The sequence below is a fragment of the Phyllobates terribilis genome, unplaced genomic scaffold (assembly GCF_046119375.1).
Source record: "Phyllobates terribilis strain yellow unplaced genomic scaffold, ASM4611937v1 Scaffold_8__6_contigs__length_399053987, whole genome shotgun sequence".
Taxonomy (NCBI): domain Eukaryota; kingdom Metazoa; phylum Chordata; class Amphibia; order Anura; family Dendrobatidae; genus Phyllobates; species Phyllobates terribilis.
The window spans coordinates 322174588-322191821 of NW_027362768.1; the positions used below are offsets into that span (position 1 = coordinate 322174588).

Below are 17234 nucleotides of genomic sequence, written 5' to 3' on the forward strand. Positions count from 1 at the left end.
TCTCTTTGGGCCCTGCTGCTTATAGCTGTGCTGTGGCCCTCGTCCCTGAGTAAAACGTCTTTGTGCTCACCCGTATGGCAGGCAGCTTGGGCCTTCCTGCAGTGTCGCTCCCACCTGGCGGTGCTGGGCCCTATCGTGCTGCTGAGCCTCCGGGCGTCTCATGGGGCCAGGAGACCTGCAGTCTCCTGCCCTCCGGTTTCTGCTGCTGGGCCTTCAGTGCCCCACAACCTCGGACTCCGGTGTCCGGTTCTTCTGCGCTCCTCTCTGGGGTGAACAGCCGTGCAGCTCCACTCCCCAGGTCTTTCCTCGTCGATGTCCTGTATTCAACTCCTCTCACTAACTCTAACTAACCCCGTCTCTAGATCCCAGTTGCTAAGGGGAGGAGCTCCCCTTGCTGGTCTGGAGCCAGGAAAGTGTTGAATGCTTAGTAAAACCTGATTAGGAGACCCCTGCTTGCTTCCAGGCATGGCATCACCTCTTGTGAGGGAGGCAATACCACTGTGACAACCGGACCTCTGGGGTGCCACATATGTATAGCCCTATGCATCCTTTTCATTACCTTGTATATGTATAACTAATAAAGTGGTTTCTATTTTTGCTAATATGACCTTTCTTGTCATTCCTTTTGGCCCTATGGCCAACTCCCCCTTTATGTTGATAGTGCTGCAGCCGATCACTAAGCTCAGTGGCTTGTGCTGCACCTGATATCAACATTTGGTTGCAGCTCTGTCGACGTGGCATCACTGCTGCAGATGATTAACAAAGACCTAATCAGCGGTGGATGCAACACTGGACCTAGGGTGGTGGGTAAAAGCTCAGTTTGTTTTTTTTGATATGCATCTTTGTGCCTACCCCTATGCCTTGTGACCCCATGGGTAGGGTCAGTCATACAAAATAAATAGCTGTCAGCTGAACATGATCCAGTACAGCTAGTGATTGGCTGCAGTGGTGACAAGCCTCTGTGTCAGGACATCATCACTACAGCAGGAAGTAGAGACCAGAGGGGAACTAGGCAGAGTTCGAATGGGAGGGGCAGGGGATTAGTAATATGATTATTTTATTTTTTTAACCCAAATTTCTTGATAGCTTTGACTTGGATTCCACTATAAATCTTCTTAATGCTCCCATACACATGAGAAGAAACCAAGCTCGTTGCTCTTGAAGGTGTGGGAGGTGACTGCCCCACCATCTACTGTTGATGGGGGTCTATAGACCATGCCCCAAGTGATGATGTCAGGAGAGATAACGATTGGGTAGATGGAATTTCAACACCTGATCCTTTTATTTTCCGGGGGCTTTCGACCCTCTGCCTATTGAAAACACACGTGTATGGTAGAGTTGGGGAGCTTTAGGCTCTTTCCCCAAATAAAACCATCAGGGTATGTTCACACAGACTTTTTCTTTAATGTGGATTTTGATCCAGATTTCTTGAAAAATCCACTTGAAAGAGTATTTTAACGGTATTTCAAGGATTTTGAAGCCGAGCTACATAAAATCCACCTAAAAAACTCACAGTTAAAATATACTAAAAAAATTAATAAATTTACTTTAATGGAATTCTTCGATTTTCCAGATTTTTTTTTGTATTCATGTTTGCCATTTGCATACCATATGCAGGAAACAAAGTCAGTAAACGGCATATACAGAGAAAAAGGCAAAGTATATGGCATAGGCTACTAATATACAAATATACATGAGTCAATATGTAAAGGGTATTGGATATATGGGTGGGATATAGGGGTCCCTGGTATACAAAGTGTCATTATGATAAGCCTGTGAGTCTTATGGATGGAGCAGATCCATAGTGAATTTCAGGTTTGACGATTTTTTACAAAATAGGCCATTGAAGGCTACAGGACTCTAACAGAACGGAATATAACTGGTGCCAGTTGATACCAGTAAAATGGAAATGTAAAAAAATCAACTTTTTTATGTAGAGAAAAATTCACATAAAAAAACTGCAATGTCTCCAAATCCATAAAGAAGGAGAACAGTAAGAGCAGAGGGTTATCACGATCCTTGGATACGTCTACCATATCAGTGTATTTAGGATAATCTGGTTACGTGGTCCTGAACAGTCCGTGATGTTCTAGCTTTAACAAAAAAATTTCTATTTTAGAAAATGATGTGATCATAAGTCACAGGGTCGTATATGAAACAATGGGGAAACCCAACCCCTGTAATTGACAAGTCAGTTGAATTGAAGTTGAAAGGACAGGAAATAAGGATGAGGAAGACATCCTAAATACTCATCAACTATTGTGGACATAGAAAAATCCCTAAAATAGCGATATTCTTCTGTCTCATCTTTAAGAAAAGAAAACCTGGTAATTTTCAAAAATCACTGCAGAAAAGGCCAAATTGACCTCTAAATTCTACGATTTTATATGACCTGTAATTTTTAAAATATTATTAGGGAACATCGAGAGGTGTTTGGCTATGCCTTCGGCAGGGGTCTGTGCCCCATCACACTCATAAATCATTAGTATAAATAGGCTATTGCTTCCTTTCTAGAAAGTCTTCGGAGTCTGTCGTCAGAATCTCACATTGACTGAAATAGGACAACAGAGTCATGTACTGTGCTGGCGATCAGCGGACACAGATCCTGATGACATCTACAGGGTCTCTGTGACATCTGATGACGTTATTTGAACAAATATTAAAGATCTCTTTTATCTTATCTGTCTTACAACACAGGCCCTCATGCAGACCGAAGTTGGCCAAACTTTTTGGCGTGACCAGCAGACAATCTTATGTGTTTGGAGGCTTCCTGACTCTTCCTTGATCAGGGAAAAGAGGGGTTGAGCATATTGAAATACAACGCCTGACCTTTTGTTTCACCAGGAGATAAGCAGCTGCCAGAAGTATCAGGGAGCGGCTTGGAGGCCCAATGCATAATAGATAGCTGTTGGCCGAGCGATGGTTCTAACGATTGTTTGGCTGGCAGCTATCTCTCCCAACTCCTCCATACACAGGACGCTCCAAAGTTCTCTATGAGAGAGCCACCCCAGGACATCTGGTGGCAGCTTATCTTGCTGAGAACAAAAGGATTGGCAGTCTGAAATCAGACATGTTGGATCCTTATCTACCCCGACATTATCTGTCCGGGATCACCATACACATTAGACTGTTGGTTGGCAATCGGACTTTAAGATGTTCCATAAACAAAAATTATCAACTATCCACTGCTCGGGTTCTGGCTGCTGAGAAAACCCCAAGTAATCCTGAGAACGAGAAACTCAAAGACCCCTGTGTTAATGAAGCGTTACTGAGCATGTGCGACCACTGCTCTATGAACCACCAATAGGAGTTATAGATACTAAACTAATAGAGTAGTGGTCGCACATGCTTGGTGATGCTTCCTTCAAACAAGTGAAGACAAAAGATGGCATTTGACGTCGGAAAAATCACTGTATAATACAGTGTTAGGCTCACCCGGTAAAGTGGACCCTCTAAGCCTTAGGTCTGGGTTGGCACACGACCTCGGGTGTTGGTGCAGCAAACAGGAAGGCACATGGGCAGCAAGGACTTGGCAAACACAGGAATCTCAGGAGAGATATTTGTAGCAAACCAAACATGGCAGACTAGAGTCTCAATCCCAAGACACAGATGTGTGTCCTAATGGGCCTTAAATGTCATTGATCCAAGCTGGACAATTAGCAAAACCCGACATGGAGCACAACAGAGCCAAGTGGGCCAAAGGGAATCAGAGACCAAGATACTGGGGACAGGGGTGTAACAAAAAGAATAAATATAATACAAAACAACACATACATAGGTATGACCAAAGCCTAATATATGTAAAACAACGATGGTAAAACAATGCTGTGAATATAAGGACAGTCCACAGAAGCTATGCATCTAAGATAGAATAGCGTGCCACAATTTTTTTTTAATTCCATATGGGAAAAAATGCTCTTTATTACAGCATAGGAGGCATAAAAAGGTAATGTAGATGGCTCATATACAAGTGCTTCTCACTAAATTGGAATATCATCAAAAGGTTAAATTATTTCAGTTCTTCAATACAAAAAGTGAAACTGATATATTATATAGAGTCATTACAGAGTGATCTATTTCAAGTGTTTATTTCTGTTAATGTTGATGATTATGGCTTACAGCCAATGAAAACACAAAAGTCATTATCTCAGTAAATTAGAATACTTTATAACAACAGCTTGAAAAATGTTTTTAAAATCTGAAATGTTGTCCTACTGAAATGTATGTTCAGTAAATGCCCTCAATACTTGGTCGGGGCTCCTTTTGCATCAATTAGTGCATCAATGCGGCAATGTGGCATGGAGGCGATCAGCCTGTGGCACTGCTGAGGTGTTATGGAAGCCCAGGTGGCTTTGAGCCTTCAGCTCGTCTGCATTGTTGGGTCTGGTGTCTCTCATCATCCTCTTGACAATACTCCATAGATTCTCTATAATAGATTCTCTATGGGGTTAAGGTCAGGCGAGTTTGCTGGCCAATCAAATACAGTGATACTGTTGTTTGTAAACCAGGTATTGGTACTTTTGGCAGTGTGGACAGGGGCCAAGTCCTGCTGGAGAATGACATTTCCAAAAAGCTTGTCGGCAGAGGGAAGCATGAAGTGCTCTAAAATCTCCTGGTAGACGGTTACACTGACTTTGGTCTTGATAAAACACAGTGGACCTACACCAGCAGATGACATGGCTCCCCAAACCATCACTGACGGTGGAGACTTCACACTAGACCTCCAGCAGCTTGGATTGTGGCCTCTCCACTCTTCCTCCAGACTCTGGGACCTTGATTTCCAAATGAAATGCAAAATTTACTTTCATCTGAAAACACCACCTTGGACCACTGAGAACAGTCCAGGTCTTTCTCTCCTTGGCCCAGGTAAGACGCTTCTGGCGTTGTCTATTGGTCATGAGTGGCTTGACACAAGGAGTGCGACACTTGTAGCCCATGTCCTGGATACGTCTGTGTATGGTGGCTCTTGAAGCAATGACTCCAGCAGCAGTCCACTCCTTGTGAATCTCCCCCAAATTTTTGAATGGCCTTTTCTTAACAAACCTTTCAAGGCTGCAGTTATCCCGGTTGCTTGTGCACCTTTTCCTACCACACTTTTTCCTTCCACTCAACTTTCCATTAATATGTTTGGATACAGCACTCTGTGAACAGCCAGCTTCTTTAGCAATGACCTTTTGTGGCTTACTCTCCTTGTGGAGTGTGTCAATGACTGCCTTCTGGACATCTGTCAAGTCAGCAGTCTTCCCCATGATTGTGGAGCCTACTGAAACAGACTAAGGGAACTTTTTTAAACGATTAGGAAGCCTTTGCAGGTGTTTTTTGTTAATTATTCTAATTTACTGAGATAATGACTTTTGTGTTTTCATTGGCTGTAAGCCATAATCATCAACATTAACAGAAATAAACACTTGAAATAGATCACTCTGTAACGACTATATAATATATGAGTTTCACTTTTTGTATTGAAGAACTGAAATAAATTAACTTTTTGATGATATTCTAATTTAGTGAGAAGCACCTGTATCTCTATGTAGTGAAAAAACTGAGCAGTAATACAGCTACGTGTGCAGGAGCCCCTACCTAGAGGATGATGAAAATGTGTGTGTGTGTATGGGTTGTTCTGTGTCAGTCGGTAGCAGAAACTAATATATATTGTGCCATTTGCTACATGATGGGAAAAACACAAATCTTCAATCCCTGGTATAAATACAACACCCATAAATAAGATAAAGGGATTAATATATTTGCAATGAAATTAAACATCCCTTGGATGGCAAATTCCAAGGTTTCACGTCTACCGCCCGACCAGCCCCCGCATTAAAAATATGTGTCTGAGAGGAGAAAGAAGCAAAGCATCCATCATCAAAGAGAAGCAGGGACTCTCCCACCAAAGCTTTTGTCTATTTTACAGTGGAATTGACTCAGGTACTTTCTAATATCTTGCGGTTTAATTTTGGAACTGGACTTGATCCCAGAAAATCAGCTACTGCATTCCGAGACGGCATTTTTCACATTATTGTATCTTCCTCCCAGATTGTACGAGGATTTAAAAAGGCAGATGAAACACCAAGGAGAGACCACCTTAGAAAGGAGCCGGTGCTGTAATCTTCTTCTACCTCTACTGCATAGTCTCACGGGTCTTATGTGCTTTGTACAAGTGGTACCGGCACGGAGAACATGTTATATATTAACTATTAATCTGGATAACAAAGTCCTATATAGTATAGGATCAATCCAGATGCAAGGCTGGGATATATAAGGATTACCTTTATTTTATATTAAAAAAAAAACAATTAAATTTGCCTTTTTTTTGGCCACCCAGCAGCCCACTAATGAAATTAAAGGGGTTTTCCATTTTTCAAAAACTTAATGTTAGGTCGGTGGAGGAACATTAGCCAATCGACAGTTTAAAGAGGCCAAAGAATTCCTGCAAGTGCAGAGTCCCCTTCATTGCTCTATACTTCTACTAGTGGTTGTGCCTGGTATTGCAGCTTAGTTCAAATAGGGCGAAGCGATAATGGTTCAGTAATGCCAGGCACTGCTGTTAATAAAACGACGGCATTGTGCATGGCACACAAAAGGATTTGGCTCCTGCAGAAGAGCCATGACCCATTCAAACAGCTGATTAAAGGGTCGGAGTCAGACGGACCCCCACCAATGCAACTGGGATAAGTATAATTTTTAAGGAGCCAGAAATTCTTAACTGTTGGCCTTTATTTAATGCTTATAGTCTGTTTGAGGAGACAATACTATCTATGGGCATCTATGGAGAACTCCGAAACATTTTGCTTCTCAGTTATTCTTCTTAGAAATATATGGATAAATTGATTATCAAATGGATGTTTCCCTAACAGTCAGACACTATCAGCATTGATTACAGTAAATCTGTCATCAGGTTTTTTCCACCTAATCTGTGAGCAGCTCGATAAGCAGCAGATACAGAGTCCTTGATTCCAGCGATGTGACACTTACTGGGCTGCTTGCTGTTGTTTTGATAAAATCACAGTTTTATCAGCAGGAGATTATCACTAGAGGACTAGTGAACCTGCTGCCATATAGACCTCCATATGCTTGAGCTCTGTGTAACCCCGCCCCACCACTGATTGGAAGCTTTCTGCCTATGCACAGGGTACACAGAAAGCAGCCAATTTGTGATGTGGGTGGGGTTATACAGGGCTCAGCATTCAGAGAACTGCTAGGTCTGCAGCAGATAAAACAGGGATTTTATTAAACTACAGCAAGCAGCCCATTAAGTGACATATCACTGGAATCGGGTTCTCTGCCCCTATATCATGCTGCTCTAAGATGGTGACAGACTCCCTTTAACAGCTAGCAGCTGTGGCACCACAAGAAAACTGTAAAAAGGAGTATATTCTCAACATAGGTTGGGTCCCAAGAGTCAGATATCACTGATCATATTGTACCAATATGCTATCACTTTTTGTAGACCCAGAGGTTTTCTGGAACACTAATATTGATGGCCTGTCCTTAGGATTGGAACTGACATGCAGTGCCAGGAACATCCCCTGCAAGATGTCCGAACCTGTGTCTGGTAAACAATGAAGAGGCATGGTATTCAGCCTGCTGCAGTTCCTTTTGTCAACTGATTGGTGATGGTGGCGCTAGTTGATTCAGTATCATATCAATAAATTTGAATAGATTTTGCAAATAGTGCTAACTTACTTTTGTCCACTGTTTCTTTAAATCAAGTAACATGGTAGAATGCATTACCAACAAGAACAAGCAACTTCAGCAACTGTAATACTGACCTCTGTGCAATCCGTCTGCTCCTATGAAACCAGATCACACAACTGATTCTACTGACACATGTGGAAACTTTGGGCCCGATTCATCAAAACTGGCATTGTTCATATCGGTCTTGATGAGGGGGCACGCTGGAGTCAGACATAGAGACAGCAGTGCACGCCTCTTCATGAATCTGGAGCGTCTGACGAGTGGCATGCGAAATCTCACTCCAGTTAGGGACTGGAGTGAGATTTCTGACATATGGAATGAGCTGTGACATCATGCCCTGGGCCGTCATGTCCCATCCCACCCCAGCTCCACCCATTTCGGCGGACCCAGGAGAAACTGGTGTGAAAACTCCAAAAGTTGCAAAATTTTGGCTACACTTGCAACTTTTCAAAACTTTCACACGAGAATTCTTGCTTGAAAGCTTTGATGAATCAAGCCCTATATGTTTCGTCATCTTGAGATCCCTCTTTCTTACAATCTGAGGACTGTGAATTTTGTTTTTCAGTTTGAAGATCACGATCAGATTTTCAAGTCTCTAAATTTTCAATAATTCTCAAACATTGCAGTATACTTGAAAGGGAGCAACTTTGTCTATATGTCTATATAAACTCATTCTTATAGACAGTATAATTAAGAATATGAACTTTTGTGTAGAAAAAAAATATTTTTACATGTTAGCTAGCATGCAGTTTACATTCCTTCGTTAATTTTCAGTGTTCATTAGATACAGTTCACAACCTGATTACATTTTCTCATGTTGGTGTGTCCTCCCCAGTAATACAGGCTGGATGTGAGTTTTGTGTGCAACAAGGGAACTGCTGTCTTCTCTGCCCTCCCTAAGATACTTTCTTCCCTCTCCATGCTGAGGAAATATGTGTACAACCCCCACCCCTTCCCTGCAATAATCTCTAACACTAGGAGAAGGAAGGGGACAGAGAAGGGAGAACCCTCAGGAACAAGAGCTGTGATGGATTTGTAACATATTTGAAAAAGCACTCTGCTAGATAAAGGACTTACGGACGCTGCAATAACAAATTGGTAGAATAATTTCAGTGTAAAAGTATGCCTGTCCTTTAAAAGGGTTCTCCGAGAATGTAATAAAATGGCCCCCATCATGTAATTCAAATGGAGGCCTGTCTAATCTCAAGTCAGGATGGGCTGCAGTCTGAAGAAACACAGCTTCTGAGCCCTGTGTCTCAACTGACAGAGGAGCTGTATCATAAACACACATAGCAGAGGGGTTGTGACAGGATAAGAAATATATCTATTTCTTTGCTGATTGACTGCCCATTGAGAACTGAGGCTGGAAAAAAATAATCTTTTCTGTTCAGTCAGCCAAGATGAAGATTTATTTCTTATAGCACAGCCCATCGGGTCACAGAGGTATATATGCTTATGATACAACTCCTCTGTCAGTTGAGACACAGGCCTCAGGAGTTCTGTTTCTTCAGACTGCAGCCATCCTCCCATGTGACTAGGTCAGGCTGCCATTTAAACTACATGATGGGGGTCATTTTATTACATTCATGGAAACCCCTTTATGTACTGTTCAAAGATCCATATAAACAAATTAAATAACAATAGAAGTTAAAACGTGAGCGTACATCATTTTTATAGTATTATTAGTTTACCAAAATGTATTATGTACACAACTATTATGTATGATTTCATATATGTGCCTGTACTTGTAGGTCAGTGAATGTATGCTCAGGAGATTATGAGGTGTGAAGTGTTACCAAAAATCAAGTCTCCTGCTGTGTTTGGAGTTCATGTAATCACAGATCAGAGTCAGGAAGGAAGTGGGAGCTACAGAAGAAGAGCTGAGGAAGGAACCAGACACTTCAGGTACTCAACAATTAAAACATGACAATGTTCGTTTGCAGACAAGGTCAATCGAAAAGTTCTTCTAATTAAGATGATATGTTATCTGTGCTTTTAGCTTATTATATGTCAAAGTCAGCACTACTACAACTGCGACTCTACCAAAGAGCTAAGCAGAATATTCTTCACAGACGAATTTGACTTAAAGGGGTTATCCCTTGAAAGTTAAAGGGAACCTGTCACCAGGTTTGACTGATATGAGATATGGCAACCACCTTTTAGGCCTGATATACAGCATTCTATAACGCTGTATATCTGCCCCCAACCCAACCTGAAAGACAAGAAAAAGAGCTTTTATTATACTCACCTGTCCGGTGGGCTGAGGTCTGAAAGGTGGTGGCCGTATCTCATATATCGGTCAAACATGGTGACAGGTTTACTTTAAAATGAACCTGTAATCACGATTTAACCTGTTAAAGTAAAGGTATGGCCATAATGGCCCTGTTATACTGATTTAATGGATACCTGTAGTGAAAAAATCGGTAGCCTGGTTCTTGTTTAATTCATCTTAGAAGTTTTGGTGCAATAGCCTCTTTGTGCATTGGGGAGGGACTGTGGGTAGGGTGTTCGGCTCTGCTGTGGCCCCTCCGCATTTGTATGAGCCTCCTTTTTTAAATTTGACGCTAGAGACGCCCTTGCTACAGGCGGCGCTTGCGCACATTAATATCCCTGCGTTCTTCAACAAAATGGCACTGGAGGCGGCACATGCTCAGATCAACCAGCAAATCGAGATCTCAGATTGGCATTGAGCCAAGATCCCAATCTGTGCATGCGCATGCACAGGTGCCTTTTTGCTGGAGACCGCCGGAGGTTAATCTGACCATGCACTGCCTCCATGGCCATTATGGCCATACCTTTATTTTAACAGGTTAAATTGTGATAACAGGTTCTCTTTAAGTTTTGTGTACAATCCATTCAAGCCTTTCATTGGAAGTATTTGTGAAAAAGATTTCAGTATATGCCATTTTCTATCCATGTTGGCGCAGTCGTTATCATGGTGGCTCATTGGTTAAGATTGTTGGGTCCTGGGTTCAAATCTGACAAAGGGCAATTTCTTATGCTTGCATTGTTCTGTACAGTGGGAAATAAAAGGTATATAGGCATAAACCTGCCTGATATAGGTCAAAAAGACACTCTTTTGTACTCCATCAAGTAAATGGATTCCTGTACTGATAAGGCTGGTGTACTTACTTTGAAAATCCATGTTAGAATGACTGTATAATACTGATATTAAAATAAGATAAGATAAGATATACTTTATTTATCCCGGAGGAAATTGCGGTATCACAGCAATGAACATTTTACAAAATGAACATTTTACAAGCCCAGCTGTAGAACGAAAGAGGTAAAGCCCCCCATACACACTCCAGTAATATTGGCCACACCCGCCGATTTTGTCAAGTTTAGCCGACACTCTAATGAGTATGGAAGACCTGGTCTATTTATTGTCGGGGAGATATAAACTGTCCAACTTCGGACTGACGATTAATTTGTTCTCCAGAGAAAAGCCACTGCCAGGCATGTCTGGCGGCGGCTGTCTCATAGAAAACACTGGAATGCTCAACCGAACGAGTGCGCCTATGTATGGGACAGCCGTCCGCGATGATCGGCCGAAGCATCATTCAGCCAACAGCCATCTCATGTGTATGGCATTGGCAGGCCTAAGTTTATTCAGTCTCCGGCCACCCAGGATGACTAACAGCTGCAGTTTGTGCTGAGCAGTGTGAGATCTCAACAGGGAGGAGGGACATTGAGCAGCTGTCATGAAGGCTAGATGGACAGAGATTCAGTCTAAACTTTCCTAAATTATTATGGATTTTCAAATTAAGAACACAAGCCTTATCAGGTCTAAGAGATCTATTTATTGCAATGAATGCACTTTGTATTGTTAAATCCACTGACAGATCCAAATAAGACATTTCCCCCTACATACCCTAAAATAGAAGCAGTACCCAATTTGGCAAGCGACAATGTATTACCTAGTCATTTATTCAGTTCCTCTTATAATAACAATGGATAAACAGGAGTGATCAAATATTCACAGTGAATCACGTTGATGCACATATATGCTGGAAATATAGGATTTGGACAATTTATAAACTAAGGCTTTCATAAGACATGAGCGTAATGTATACAGAACGTCTTGCCTTGCAAGATATATGACTACATAAGGCTTCTTTTAAAACAAATGAGCTGAATTGTTGCATGCATAGTAATGTGGGTAATAGGACATTGGAATTGACCTTTTATGTCTAATAGTGACCTCAAAGATAGAGCATGTGCAAAAGTATCTGTCCGGATTACAGAACAAGGTGAAGAGTTCAGTCTTACAGAGGATGACGTAATATTCACTCCAAATCCAGTGGAAACCAGCCGTCTACGGGATGGTGGAATCGCACTGACTTTGAAATCCTATTCTCTTTTCGGGAAGTCGTGAGTTATCCCGCTCCTCGAGACCGGCTGTGATTAGATGATGAGTAATATTTTAGCAGTCGGCAGCCACAGACTTATAACCGCATCCTCGATGAGACGACAATTATGTAAAACCCAATGCACATGTTACATACCAGGCGCAAAACCTAATAATCAAACTGTAGGATTACAAAAATTATGGGAATATTAGGCAGACAGAATACCAATGATTAAGTCTCCCCATCACAGATATACAGACTCATGGTCTGCTATCTCCCAGTCTTGACATGCAAGAAGAAATTTGGGGTCTCATTCATTCTTGCTTTTGCGCCTGATTTTGTCGAGTTCTTGGTCTTTTTTCCTTTTTTTTCTTTGCACCTGATTCATTTTTCCATTTGTGCCTTTTTTTTTAAAAAAAGTCACTTTTCCAGGTGTGTTTGTCTGATTCATCATTTGCAATTTTTGAAAAAGTCACAAAATTTGTTGCAAATGTTCTCCATGCCCCCTTCCTGTAAAGATTTCATGTAAGTTAGAAATGTTGGTGCGAATTTTGCTACAATTTACCGGATCATCAAAAAGTCATAAAACGGGTTTTAAAACAAAAATAAAGAGAGTTGTTTTTCTTTATTTTGAGCAAAATTAATTACTCGAGGAAAAAAATGGCAACAAGAGAAAAAAAGAAAAGAAAAAAGACTTTAAAAAAAATGAATCGCATTCACATTGGATGAAAGTTAGCCGGACCCGCTGAGTTCGGTGGCACCAGCCAACTATCCACTGCGTTTAGAGGCTTCTTAAGTCTCCCCCGACAAGGATCAAGGTATTGGAATATCAATGGCCGATCTTTTTATTTTTAGGGAAGATCAGCGCTCAGATCAGAGTCTGGTAGTGGCTTTTTCTTCTTTCTGCACTGAAACACAATAATGCTCCAAAAAACAAACTCTAAATTAATATTGTCATCAATGTAACGTAAAAAAACAAAACAAGGTTCACATTTGTGGTATAACTCCTCTATTTTGGTAGCACATGACGTGTTTGACGGATGACCCCATTATGCTATAATGGGGCCAGTTGTGATTTCGGGGCAGTGGCGGTCATTTTACCGGACGCAGTGTTATCTTGATTGCCATTTGTGGTAGAATCTGCGATGGAGGCTCCAAGGCAGATGTGAACACCGCCTAATATATTTTATGTGAAAGTTACTTTGATCCTACATCGCTAGCTTGGTGCTGAGCTAAGGCGAGTGGTATGTGACTGCCTTTGGCTGTTGTGTGCAAGAGACCTATAGATTGTGAACGTCTCGAAGGATGATTTAAGCTGCTTCTAAGGACCAGACTTTACATGACTCACATACCGGCCCGAGCCTATGTGTATGCATGCATTAAAATTGTGTAAAATCCAGTAAGAGTCATTGGGATACTGTCAGATCTGCCATTCCCTTATATTGATAGCCTATCCTAAAGACAGACCATCTTTATCCCAGCATTTCATGGTTCTATCTATTGACATTTTCAGATCCATATCTTTGAATCTGGTACATCCGAACAACTGTTCCTGGCCATTCCCGGCCATACTGACAATAACAAACCACTTTTTCTCTTACTTTTCCAGGTGGGTGCTTCAACTTAAATCTCGATTCTTGCATACAAACTGTCCCGGGGTTTTTCGGGTTCAAGAGCAATTTATGCTGTCACTCTATGTGGCTACAGTTTGCCAAATTATGACTGTTCAATATGCACACTGTCAGGATTCCCCTCAAATTTCCACGGGTGTACAGTCAAGTGACCGCAAAGTTCTATTTAGAGAAACAGATGAGTATCTAGTTAGCATGTGGCCACAAGGTTGCAAATCACATACTTGCAATCACTGGATCACTCATTCGCGGTGGGAATAAAGGGGAATCCAGACAGTGTGCACGTTGCATGCTGCAATTTGGTGATTTGAAGTCACAGAGTGACTGCAGGAATTTCTCTTGAGTCCAAGAAAACCTTTTAATTGGAGGTGGTGAAAAAATTGGGTGTGAAAAAGGAGCAATCATCTCACCTGTCCAGGTGCATGGCAAAATATTCCAGTAATAGCAACAGTCCAAACGATGGCCAGCACGCACATCTTCTTAAAAGGATTGCTTTATTGATCCAGCAATATAAAAAGCACAAAAAATTGTCGAACACAACAGCACAAAAATTAAAAAGGCAGAAAAGAAATATTGACTGCGCTCCCAGGCAACATGTTTCAGACCTGCACGGTCCTTTGTCAAGCTTTGTCAAGGACCATGTAGGTCTGAAACATGTTGCCTGGGAGCGCAGAGGATATTTCTTTTCTGCCTTTTTCATTTATGTGCTGTTGTGTTCAACCATTTTTTGTGCCTTTTATATTACTGGATTAATAAAGCAATTATTTTAAGAAGATGTGAGTTCTGGCTATTATTTGGACTGTTGCTATTAAAAGTATTGGGTGCTGTAATTCAATACGCCCGATCTTTATCTCCCACAACTTCATCTATCGGGGAACAGTTCGGAAGCCCTATACACACTAGATGGTCAGCCATCAAAGCTATGAGATGTTTGCATTTCGCACTTTGTCAAATCCTATCATGAGGCTGAATCTGAATGTGACCCAAGTGCAAAAACAACGAAAAACTCCTTCATTTTGAATCTTTTTATATATTTATTCATATGGTGAAGCTATATTGCTGATTGTATATAACTACTTTTTGGGTGGTATTACACTTTAGCTTTCATTTTCCTCAAACGATTACTTCTTTGAAGCTTGTTTGGTGCAATATATTTTGTCTAGAGGAGGCAGCAGCTCATCCTGACCTAAACTCCGGCTGGAATTTAGGAAGGATCGCTGTTTTAGATACAAAACACTTCATTAAGTTGAGAATGACAAACAAACATCAACAGCAGCCGCAATATTTTTGGGGATAAAACCATTGTTCTTAGCCTCTCCTACAGTAGGTCCATTATCCTTATTGTCTGTAACATTGTGTGTGGTATTAATCAGTCCCAGAGCCCGCAAAAGATAACTTAATCTCAGAGTGTGGGAATTTATAATATTTTTAACAAAACCCAGAGCATTGAGGAAGTCAGACAAAGAGCAGGGAAGTCTGACGGCAGGGAATGAAAGCACCTATTTGATGAATACTCCACGGAGGTCTCGCAGAGAGTTAAAGGGATAGGATCAGCAGATAGCTATTCTTGCTGCGAATCATAAAGTCTGAAGGAGATTTAGCTGCACGAGCAGCTGGGAAAACCCTGGATTTAACACATAAACAGCATTTTAATAAGAAAACACAGAATTCAGCTTCGATATCCACGTAGATCCAGGGTTTTCAAAGATATAATAAAAAGGAGATACAAAGTGAGATTTTGTCTGATCCACAATTCAATAATCCAAAGTGAATATTAATACATTTTTAGTTTCTATAGAGCCTTAAAGAGAACCTGTCATAAGGTCAAAGTAGGCACTTTTTGCTATTATTTTAATCCCACTACTCCCGAGTATTCAGCTTTTTTTTTTTAAATCTATCATACGGTTTCAGAAACATGGGCTTTACTATTTCACAGGATCCTCTTGGGCGTGTCTTTAGGCTGCTCTGCATAATTACCCTGTGAGCCACGCCCATTTGTAAAGACCATCTGTGATGATACAGCTTAAAATCTTAATAAACCAGATGATTAGATTAGTTAAGCCAACAGAGAAAAATAAACTATTGTGTTTACATTGACTTTTATATTTTTGTGTATTTCTAAAGGACAGACCAGTATTTTTATAACCCTGATTGCTGTCTCCTCTTGGTTAGGTGAACAATGTTGTTTGTTACTATGCTAATTACATATTATACTAAGTCAGTTGAAAGTTTATTTACAATAACCCCTGTGATATTATGTAAATTGATTAGCTCAAACAATGAGACATGAGGTTGCCCTCTCCCCCCAACCTGTGACTGATGTCCTTACACAGATATAAATATAAACAGAGATGTCTGTAGTGCTGGAAGCAGAGAATCAAGGAGAAGCAAGAGGACACACAGACTCTGAGACCATCAGCTTGGAAGCATGGATTTTACCTAAAGATACACAGATTTGGATTCTACATGATTCCGGCCTAAGGGTATCGGCCCTGACTGGAAAGATACGGATCTGCTCCATTGACCATCAGAGAGACATGGATACATTTTGAGGAGACCAGGTTGGAATGAGGAAAACCCATGGATATGTTGTTTGGGGTTGCAAGGAGGGACCCACCGGTTTTACTGGAACCCATGGAGACATTCAGAGAAGCCAGATTGGGACCTACTGGTCATCTGGCCCCATGGAAACTCTCAAAGAGGCCAGGTTGGGACCCTCAGGTCTCCTGGCCTTGTACCTCCATGGACTGCTAGCTTCCTAAGCTTGCCGCTACCTTTTCTCTGTGGGGGCCCGCCAGAATCGGGAGGCCACTGGTTGAGGTGGTCGGCCCTGGAAGTCTCCAAAGTCGCAGCTGTTCTATCCCAGGCGGGCGGAAAAGGAAGGGTGAGACTGTGTAATGTTGTACCATCTGGGACTGTTCTATGTGTTTATTGTCCGCTTTGTGGTTCAATAAAGTATTGCCACACTGTTTTACCGGCACCCTGTGTTGTCTGAGAAGGGTTACGCCCACGGAAGACCCTGGGTCTTCACACCATCAAAAGCAGTACTAAATAAAAAGGGCCATATCACTGGAACCATATGGCAGATTTAAAAAGAGAAAAAAAGCAGAATACACTGGGGAGCAGCAGGAATACAATAAGATGAAAATGCCCACTTTTGCAGAACTGACAAATCTTTAAAGGGGTCAAAATTTTTCAAAACTGGTCTAAAGGCAGAAAATTTGTTAAAATAATGAAATAATCATTAAATACCTATTTAATTCCTTGCCACTAGAGGACAATCACTCCAGATGTCCTGCAAGGACATTCTGTGCATCATTCGGTTGGCTGCTTCACTGTCCTCAGCAGTCATGCCAACATCACCGTTGAGTCCAATGACTGCCAGAGATAGCGGTACGGTGCTCAGCTATCTCCGGCAGCCCCAGAGGCAATGAATGTGACGCCCCCCTGGGCCGTGGGGTACTCGGTGCCGGGCCGGTCGTTGCTTGGGGAGATGTCACAGTGGTGGTGACCGGGTCCGTGACCCAGGGCGGTCACTCAAAAGGGGATTTTTATA

General features: G+C 41.7%; 1 protein-coding gene across 2 annotated transcripts in view; it reads right to left on the reverse strand.

The window, feature by feature from the left end:
• Window positions 1-17234, reverse strand: part of ARHGEF3 (Rho guanine nucleotide exchange factor 3) — a 362873-nt gene that overhangs the window by 87931 nt on the left and 257708 nt on the right. The gene's annotated exons all lie outside the window — the stretch shown is intronic.